General features: G+C 51.1%; 1 non-coding gene across 1 annotated transcript; it reads left to right on the forward strand.

Moving 5' to 3' along the window:
- The first annotated feature begins 8942 nt into the window (after window positions 1-8942).
- Window positions 8943-9049, forward strand: LOC139179312 (U6 spliceosomal RNA). The gene has a single exon (XR_011563665.1). It is a non-coding gene; the product is annotated as a U6 spliceosomal RNA (small nuclear RNA).
- The last annotated feature ends 1229 nt before the right edge of the window (window positions 9050-10278 follow it).

The following is a 10278-nucleotide window of genomic DNA, read 5'->3' on the forward strand; positions in this document are numbered from 1 at the left end:
CCCTCCCCCATGGGCTCCTACCATTTGGGAATAACTGATGGTTGTAAAACTATAACTGAACTCCTGGGGCCTCCACAAAATCTCCTCTTGTAAAGTTAGTGGGGATGGAAAGAATGAAGCTGGAGAAGAGAAAGAAGTGGTGACTCCAGGCTTGGAAGAGGACAGACCCCCCGACCCTCACCCCTGCAACCCCTGCCCCAGCCTCTGCCAGGGAAGCCCTGGCAGGTCATTAGTGAACCGAGACCCCCACTCTGTGGGGCCCAGGCTGTGTCATTCCTGGAGGGAAGCAGGGGTGCAGCTGGCTGGGTTGGGGCATCCCCAGGGCTCTCTGGATCTGGGCGATTGGAAGCAGTTGGCAGCAATCTGATGAAACACTGAGTGATATGGGAAATGAGGCAGCTCTAACTGATCTGAGAAGCCAAAGGCCTTTCTTCCCGTTTCAAAAGAGAGGGGAAAACCTGATTCTCTGGGTGTTCAGAGATGCCCTATTCATGGGCCAGAGTGGGGGCAGGGGCAGGCCTGGGCTGTGCTGACTGGGGCCTTACAGTGTGGGCTTGGAGGGGTGAGATGCCCTCTGTCTCAGGAGTGTCCCCACCTCCTGGGTGTCGTGGAGGACATCCCAGCCTCTGACCGCCCAGGCTGCACCCACTTCCTTGGCCTGCAGTGTGACCCACCCAGGTCATTTCTTCTCTCAAGGAACCCATCAGAGCAGAGCTGCCCCACACAGGCTGCCCCACTGGCTCCAGAGATCCCCCCAGCAGGGCCTGATGGCCCCATTCTTGCCATCATTCCCCGGGAGGCTGTGGTCACCAGGGCTCCAGGGCTGGGCTTTGCTGAGCAGAGACGGTGCCTGAGACCAGGAGCAATTCCAGTTGGATTCCCTCCAGCTGGCGTTATGCTCCTGCCTGTTGTTGCTGCTAACGCAACTCGCATTTCCCAGAACTGGGACAAGCCCTGGGAAGAACAGTATTTCGGTGATGCACACCAAGTCCCAGGCTTTAACAGCCCCCTTGGGCAGTCCCAAGCCCAGGGAATTTGCTGTGCTGATTCAGGAGGGCTGTCTCCTACCAGATTTGTGGGGCAGTCAAGCGGCTGCCCCTCCTTGGGGCAAGTGGGCATCCACAGATGAGAACACCGCACACCGCTGTCCTCAGGGGGCAAAAAGGAAACCCCACCACGTCCCCTCCTGCCTCTGCACAGAGAGGGTGTTGTCCCGGTTTTCCAATCTGTTAGGAGAAGGAAAGCTCTGGCTCACCCGGGCCAAAGGCTGAGATGGAGCCAGAAAGGCACTGAGTGAGGAGCTGATGTCAGTCATTCGCTCAACAAAGAGCTCTGAGCTCCCCGACCTGCTGGGTCCTATCCGGGGAATGGGGACAGAGATGAGCAGGACATGGCCTTGCCCTCTGGGAGCTCACAGACCGCATAGCCAGCCTCCCTGGCCTGGGTAGACCTGCCATCTAGACCAAGATACAAAACACTGGCATTCAGAGCATGGCTGAGAGCCTGCAGCGTGGCCGGCCCTGGGTGTGGGATGGCGAAAAAGAAACGGACCTTGCCCTCCCCAGGGCCCCAGGTCTGGTGGGATAGAGAGTAAACTGGAAGTTGTCAGGTGGTGTGCTAAGTGTTGTGATGGGGAACTCCAGGGTACCATGGAGATGGGGGCCAAAAATGCAAAGCAGGGAACCTATGTGTTGGGTTCACATTAAATGACAAACTCTGTCATCAAGACCACGTGTTTTCACAGTTTCGTGATGTCACTTCTTTCACTTGTCATTTTGACCTTGGCCAGGTCCCCATCAGACAGAAGCCTTGACCATTCCTGCACAGGAAGACATGATCAAATCCCACAAACAGCCACCAAAGGCCACCCTCACACACATCCTCCCTCAAGGCCAAGGGATAGGACACAGCTCCTGGGGTTCCATGACCTTTGGCACCTGCAGAGAGAGGAGGGCGGGGGCTTGACTTGGACATGGTGAGATGAGCAGAGTCCTGCCCCATGGGGACTGGAGACCAGATCCTTCCCCTTTCTTTGCCCACAGATGGTGCTGGGTGGACCCTGGTTCTTCTGAGATGTTCGGTTTCTCATGTGCTTGCAGCTCCTCCAGATCCTTCGGCAACATTTCAAATCTCGCTGTTTAACTCTCGAGTCCCACATTGCCCCACACAGACCCCACTACATTTAAGACAGGGCTCCTGGAGTTTGTGACTTCTTCAAGCCTGTGTGTGTGTGTGCTTAGTTGCTCAGTTGTGTCCGACTCTTTGCGATCCCATCGGCTGAAGCCCACCAGGCACCTCTGTTCCATGGGGATTCTCCAGGCAAGGATACAGGAGTGGGTTGCCATGCCCTCCTCCAGGAGATCGTCCCAACTCGAACCCAGGTCTCCCGCATTACAGGCAGATTCTTTACCATTTGAGCCCCCAGGGAAGCTTAATTATTAAGAAATAACCACTGAGCAACCTTTTCAGATCTCTCTGGGTTCCACTGAAAGAAGCTCTTCCTGCCTTTTCCTCGGGGGGTGGGGCACGAAGACCTGTCCCTTGGTTCTCACTAGAGATAGCTGACTTATCCTTGACCCAGAGACTGTTCCAGCCCTGCTTGTCTTTGTACAAATGCCGGCTGGCTGTGGTCTCAGCATCAGCGGAGGCAAGAGACCAGAGGGTGTGGAGGAGGACAGTGGTCACTCTTATCTCACTGAGCACTATCTGGGCCCCTCTGGATCTGACGCTTCTCAGTGCCACTTTGGACCTTCTCACTTATCTTTGGGTCGTTGAGTTGCTGCTGAGGCCACCATCTCTGTGTTGACTTGGACCAGTGGCCTCCAGTCTCCTGTCCACACTGTATACTTCCTGCCTGGGGCTTCCCTCACCATGAGGGTGTGAGACCCCCACACCTGCCCCTGAGCAGCTGGGAAGCCTGGCAAGTAACACCCTGCAGGTGAACCAACGAGAGATGAGTGCCTGTGGACAGCTGGTCTCCCTTCTCTTCTGCAGGACCGTGCTGAGAATTGGATGGCTTTTCAGAGGATGGCCCTAGAAGACTGAGCAACCAGTGACCTGTGTTACTAAGCTGTGTTCAGCTCCATAACTCTCTCCGGAACGGGTTCCCCTCCATCCCAGACATAGTCCTTCTCCCTCTCCTGCTCCCTAATAAACGGGCTGCACTGAGGCTTTTTACTTTTTCGTACTGTTCATGAACAGATGCTTTCGGATTGTGGTGCTACAGAAGATTCTTGAGAGCCCCTTGGACTGCCAGGAGATCCAACCAGTCGATCCTAAAGGAAATCAACCCTGAATATTCCTTGGAAGGACTGATGCTGAAGCTAAAGCCGCAATACTTTGGCCACCTGATGAGAAGAGCCAACTCATTGGAAAAGACCCTGATGCTGGGAAAGATTGAGGGCATCAGGGGAAGGGGACCACAGAGGATGAGGTGGTTGGATGGCATCACTGGTTCAATGGACATGAGTTTGAGCCATCTCTGGGAGATTGTAAAGGACAGGGAAGTCTGGCATGCTGCAGTCCATGGGGTCGCAGAGTTGGACATAACTGAGGAACTGAACAACAACAATAACAACAACAGAGCCTTTGCTTCCTGCTCTGCTTTCCAAGGAACTCAAACCTAAGCCACACTTATTTCCTTTTCGGAGCTCCTCTTCCTCTCTGAGGGATGCTTTTGGTGGACAATCAGCACCCCTCTGCCCCCTCTGAGACAGTCATGAGACCATCTAGCTGATCAACACCTCATCCTCTGGTTACAGAAACTGGCTCAGGAACAGCCAAGGGACCCACCTGATTTTCCCCCAGAAATTGACATATGGACACTGGAGGCCTCATACATCAATAAAGGCACTGCCTTGCTTCTTCTCCAACAGTGATGGATTCCTCTTCATTCAATCAAGACTTGGCTGGGCTCCAGCTCCCCAGGAGACTTTCTTCATCATTCTGGCCCAAAGAGATCTCAGCTGCTTCACTCACTAATATCCAAGATCCCCAGCACCATTGCCTCTCCACCCCCCTTGCTACCATCTTCAGGCCTTGCTCTTACAACCAGTTGTTTGAACCTGTTGCTGTTAGACAGCAACACGTACCTGTCTCTGCTGGGCATGCAGCTTTACCAGCAACCCATGTGGATTCATCAGCCAAAATGCAGCAGGCAGATGCCCCAGATAGAAAGAGGCCAGGCTGATGAACATAAGGTGACCAAAGTGTCTGGGTGTGCCCCAGACTTTGCCAGCTTTCCCACTAACTGTCGCATGTCCTGGGAAATCCACAGTGCTGACAGGCTGACACTTTTGGTCATCCTGTCCAGGGGGCAGGAGGGTGCTGTCTAGCTGAAGCTTCATTGTTTAAACATCTCAGAGAGTAGTTCATATGTGCATTTTTAAAGATATATTTTAATTCCATAAAAGGTGACTAGTACGTTAATTTGAAAATAATACTCCTTTCCCCTTTCACATTTTATGGAACATTTTCATCTCAACGTTTCAATAGCCTCCTGGGTGTCTGTGTCTTCACCATCCCTTGGGCCAGGTTGAGCCACCAGGGGCTTTCAAAGCTCGTGACCTCCCCCCAAGTCTCAGTGACTCAGATTCTGCACTTTTTGAATCCCTATGTGACACTGTCACTGGAGACTTTATCTCAAGCCACAAGTACCTCTTGCTTTAACATTGGAGTTTTTATTTGAACCTTATGAGAAATGTGATCTTTTTTGCAGTTGGTGATGTGGGACACCCCAGTCTCCCCAGCATAGTCATCACTCCTACCAGGTGGACTGAAGCTCCCTGTACCTTTGGGGATGAGCGATGTGGTGAGGGGACCCTGACTCTCTGTTACCTCCAGCAGGTGCTATGGGGCCCAGGATCCAGATGTAGTCAAGTCTCCCATTTTCTCCTGACTTGAAGTGCAGGCTGGGACAATGGTATTGGCTGAAGCTGTCAGTCAGCAGGCATTTAACGACTCCACTGTGCACCCAGCCTGTGCCAGACCCTCGAGGCAGAGAGGGGGATGAGACTGCTCACTGGGAGAGACAATTAAGCAGGACTGTTTCTATTTAGAGCTCCATGGCTGGTGCCCTGGGTAATGGAGGAACAAATGAGGCAGAACAGAGGAGAGAAATCTGCTCTCTATAAGGTGCTGACTTGGGGAGGCTGGCAGGCATGCTGCATTCATCTTGGGGGCAGACTGGTCATGCCGTGACAGCTCAGGGTGTCTGAAGAGCCCCAAGAGGATCTCAGGGAGGGGAGGGGGGCCAAGAAGAGACCCAAAGTGGTGCCATGGAAAGAGCCCTCCCCCGGGAGTTAGAGAGCTGCCGTCTTTCAAACTTCCGTTCACATCTGTTTCCACATCTGTGAAAAGGTTCCGTTCCAAGGCAAAGTCCTGTTATACCTATTTCTAGCCCCAAGTCCTCAGTTTTATGGGGTCACCATTACTTTAATCTCCAAACTGAAGGCGATTTCATCCCACATTCAGTGGGAACACTTGTGTCCCCTTCACCAACTCTAAGCTCACTCTGCTCACCACACGACAGGCCAATAAATCCAAGAGATGAGGTGTTGAGTCAAGGAACATGGCTTTATTAAGAAAACTGGATGACCGAGAAGATGGCAGACTAATGTCTTAAAATAACCATCTTACTGGGGTCTGGATGCCAGGTTCTTTTACAGAAGAGAGATGGGAGGAAGTGAAGAAGCAAAGTATAAAGCTCAGCAGTCTTGCAAATATGTCCTAGAATGGCAAGCCTTCCTTCCTGTAGCCTTCCCCAGGTGAACAGCATCCTGAACAAAGGCACTTTGGTTTAATATTCAGGCAGAGGGGCAGGGCTCCCCAAGTCAGGCCATTATGTATAAGCAGTATGCTTTTAGTGAACAAAAGCAACAGGAAGCAAAGGTTAAAGTAACAGATCCAACATGGAGTCAGAATTGACTCTTCCCTCCAATGTCCCTACAATAGTCTTAGGAGCCTTCCAGGAAACTGCAATATCCTCCATCTTAGCCCTGGGTCCTACAAGTCTGTGTGTCTGACTCACATGGAACACATCTCTGATTCCCTTCTCCTATAATGGATGACTGATGTGGGCTATTGAGTGTGGGATGCTCTATGGAAGCACAGGGCTAATAGAGATGGATTATAATGTACTGCAACTTAACATGTACTCAAGCCCCATTCTCTGCTCAGGGACCCCCATTCGCCTCTGAGGACCCCTCCCCAGGTGCGCTGATACTGGGTGTTCGACAGCCCTTGGAAGTCTGCAGCACCTTACTCATGCAGGCTGTTTGTGTAATTTCAGAAGCATGGGGGTGTTTCTAAAAGTGTTTCCCCTTTGTCCTCTTGGAGCTTCCCTGGAGACTGATGGTAGAGAATCTGCCTGCAATGCAGGAGATCGAGGTTCCATCCCTGGATTGGGACGATCCCTTGGAAGAGGGAATGGCAATCCACTCCAGTATTCTTGCCTGAAGAATTCCGTGGACAGAGGAGCCTGGAAGGCTACACAGTCCACAAGGGTGCAAAGAGTCAGACACAACCGAGTGACTAACGCTTTTGCTCTCTTGATTCCTTCTTTGAGTTACAGCTTTGTCTGGTTTCATTGTAAATATCCCCCCCAAAAAGAACCACATAGCCAAACAGCTATACCAGGAGTAACAACTCCTAAGAGCAGAGGCTGAAGAGTGGGAAGAAAGCAGATGGTGGTGGGGTGGGGAGCACTACTGGGGAGGGGGTGCTGGAGGAATTGGGAAACAGAATTCTCAATTGCACCAGAAGCTGGATCTGCTGGTGTGATTGGAGATGCTCTATGGGGTGATGATAAGGTTATGTAAGTTCATCCTCTGAGAGCGGAACTTATTACAGCAACACATGGGAGGAACAGTAATAATAGTAAATTATCGTATATTATGATATGATGATAATGGAGCTGGTATGACCTGCTTCATCAACTTAGATTACAAATATGTTCACATTTCTTTCATTGCCTCAGTTCATGGCTTTGGTCCCTGTGTGTCTTTTGGGCAAGAAGAGAGTTTCCCAAAATTATTTTAAAAAATCTAAGCATCCAAGGGGAGGTCAGCTTCGTTTCCTTACACCAAGAGAACCAGGGTCCCAAGAGCCCACTGCTACCATTGCTCCTTGCTGTCACAAGGTGTCACTGTTGAAGCTTGCTCTCACGGACCATCTGCTGCCCCAGAGGATGGGCGCCCTTCATGGAGTAGGTGCAAGTTTGCTGCTGCTGCTGCTAAGTCACCTCAGTCGTGTCCGACTGTGTGCGACCCCCAGGCTCCCCCGTCCCTGGGATTCTCCAGGCAAGAACACTGGAGTGGGTTGCCATTTCCTTCTCCAGTGCATGAAAGTGAAAAGTGAAAGTGAAGTCGCTCAGTCGTGTCCGATCCTCCGTGACCCCATGGACTGCAGCCTTCCAGGCCCGTCTGTCCATGGGATTTTCCAGGCAAGAGTACTGGAGTGGGGTGCCATTGCCTTCTCCAAGGTGCAAGTTTACCTCTCTTCTTAGTCTATTTCCCCACACTCAGTCATCACTTCCCAAATCACAGCCCCTGGGGCGGGGCGGCTGAGTGGGCATGGTAATTAGCATTAGCCTCCTTCCATGCTAGCCTCAGCCTTCCGCCTTTGAAATGAGAACAGCATATCAGCCAAAATCCCCCTCCACTCAAGGCGATTTACTTGGAGGGCTTCTCTACTCTTCCTTGCCACTGCTCCTTGGATCACGCTAGCTCACCAGGACAGATGTGCCTGACTTTGCATCTCAGAGATGAGGACTGAGATGTGGGTGTCTTTGTTTTCAGAGAGTGCCAGGGAGCCTCACGGATACCAGCAGGGGTGAGTCCTTTTCTGCTAAGCCCGACAGCTCACAGCCCAAGAGGAAGAGGCTGGCGCCTGTGCTGGCCCACATTTGTATAACCAAGAGGCTACACAGAACTGGGTAGAGGTTCCCAGAGAGGAAGGGGTGTGTATTGTGTAAAGGGGATGGTGATTATGGTGATGAATGAAGACTACATTTTTTTTTGTGGTGAGCACACTACAGGGTATACAGAAGTAGAAATATGATGTACACAAGACACTTACATATAAGCCAATGTCATTTCAATAAAAAATAAATCTAAAGTTAAAATAAAGAGGGCACACAAATAATCTTTCTCCAGAGGAAGAAAATACGTTCCAGGTACTCCTTGTCTCTGCCTAAATCAGGAGTTCCTAACCTGGGGATCAGGAGTGGAATTCAAGGGCAAGGTATGAACTGGTGCAGGAAAAGCCTTATGTACTTATGTTCACTAATCAGCCACTGAAACCAGCCTTGCCTTCCTTGGTGCTCATAGGCATCACCACAGGAGTATAGACAGTGCCTGGGACTTTGTCAGCAATAGAAATCACAGCTATTATTTTTACATCACACTACGGTTACTGCAGATATTTTTAAATACCATTTCAGCTCAGCTCATCACTAATTCAAGATCATGATAAGTTATTGAACCTGTCACTAGATGTTATCCAAGTTCTCAGTATTGTTACATAACTACTCTTCAATTCTGATCAAGGTATCTCAGTATATTTGGTTTCCCTTGACATCCTCTGCATTTTGCTTCATGCATTTAAAACTATGATCCTGGGGAAGGTCCATGGGTTTCCCCTAACTGCAGGAGGAATCCATGCCACAAAACTGATTAAGATGCATGGCCACTCAGAGAACAACTGGCCACTTTTTTTTGTTTGTTTAAGAAAGAAGAAGAACCTCACCACAATCCAAAGAGTTAATATTTACGGAGCCCTTACCACATGCCAGGCATTTTCTGGGTGTTGCTGCATTGCAGCTAGAGCTGTTATTTCCATTTAAAGCCAAGGCACAGTGCACTGAATGGGATAACGTGGCCATGAGCACGCAGCAGTCATGGTAGGCGCCAGGAGTCAGCCTTGACCTTTTAAACCCAGTACTTGTGCTCGCTTTGGCAGCACATATACTAAAATTGGAACGATACAGAGAAGATTAGCATGGCCCCTGCGCAAGGATGACACGCAAATTTGTGAAGCGTTCCATATTTTTACTGTACCAGCATCTGCCCACAGGGAAGGTGTCCTCGTCAGAGCCCCGCTTGCCCCACTCAGACATTTGTAAGCCAGGCCAGCATCAGGCTCCTGGTGGAGGATGGGACTGCAGAAGCTGTGGTGACCTGTAGAAATCATCAAGTGCAGCAGTTCTAGGGCTGTGTCCCAGTGAGTGGACCTCCCTCCTCGAGTTTGTCCGAGGGCCGGGGAAAGTGGCCTTGCAATTTACGGGGCCTGGAGCCCAACTTGAGTCCTCAGCTGAGATGGATGAGCCCTTGATTCTCTTCCTCTGGACCCTCTGGACCAGTTTCTCTGTCCTCCGCCCTATGGTGCTTTCTTTTGAGCTGGAGAGAAAACCCTCCAAGATCATCCCATTAGAAGCTCCTCAGCTACAGCGATTCCAGTGTGGGGAGTCCCCTTTCCTGACTCGAGTGAACCCCAAGATCCGACTGTCATGCCTCTCTATCCAGGAGCCTGAGCACCCCAATGCCCTGGGGGCCTTAGTTTCCTCCTGCTAACCGAAACTGCAGTGGCTGGAGATCTTGAGGCTGGGCTTCAACTCCTTTCCCTGGTCATGGCCCTTACCTTCTCTGAAACTGAACCAGGACCCCAGATCCTTGGATTCACAAAATGCTACCCTGCTGTTATTGCTCCGTATTCTAATGCCAACTTGCCTTGAGGAAACTGTGGAAATCATAGTGCTGTTGCCTTTCCTCTCCAGTAGGTGTCGAGGCACCTGTACTCACAGGTGGTCCTGAGCACCTGGATTCTGTCTTTGTGGCAGGGACTTGCCCCTCATGGGTTTGCTCCTGACAGGTTCCTTGCTCTACAATAAAGCTCTTGGGATGTTTCTCACTTTCAAAAAAAAATTAAATAAATAAACCAAGTACTTGAGCTTTCACCATTCTCAGACAGACTGCCTGCAAGGCCCGGAGAAGCTCAAATTGAGTGTAGCTCACCCTCGAGGGCTGAGGGCTGGGCCGTAGCCAGCTCAGTCCACAGGAGGGAGGTGGTCTCAGGGGCTCGAGTGTTCAACTCACCTGGGGTGACTATGGCCAGGTCTGATCCCAGGTGACTGTGGCCAGGTCTGATCCCACAGGCACCAGGCAATCTTCAGTCCCCTAGGTTTACCCTGGTTCCCCTGTCCCTTGCAGGCCTGGATAAACCAGACTGGAACCCCAGAGTCTTAGGGGGCTTAGGGGGCAGAGCTCTCCCCAGGACAGACAC

The sequence above is a fragment of the Bos indicus genome, chromosome 2 (genome assembly GCF_029378745.1).
Source record: "Bos indicus isolate NIAB-ARS_2022 breed Sahiwal x Tharparkar chromosome 2, NIAB-ARS_B.indTharparkar_mat_pri_1.0, whole genome shotgun sequence".
In the NCBI taxonomy this organism is placed as follows: Eukaryota; Metazoa; Chordata; class Mammalia; order Artiodactyla; family Bovidae; genus Bos; species Bos indicus.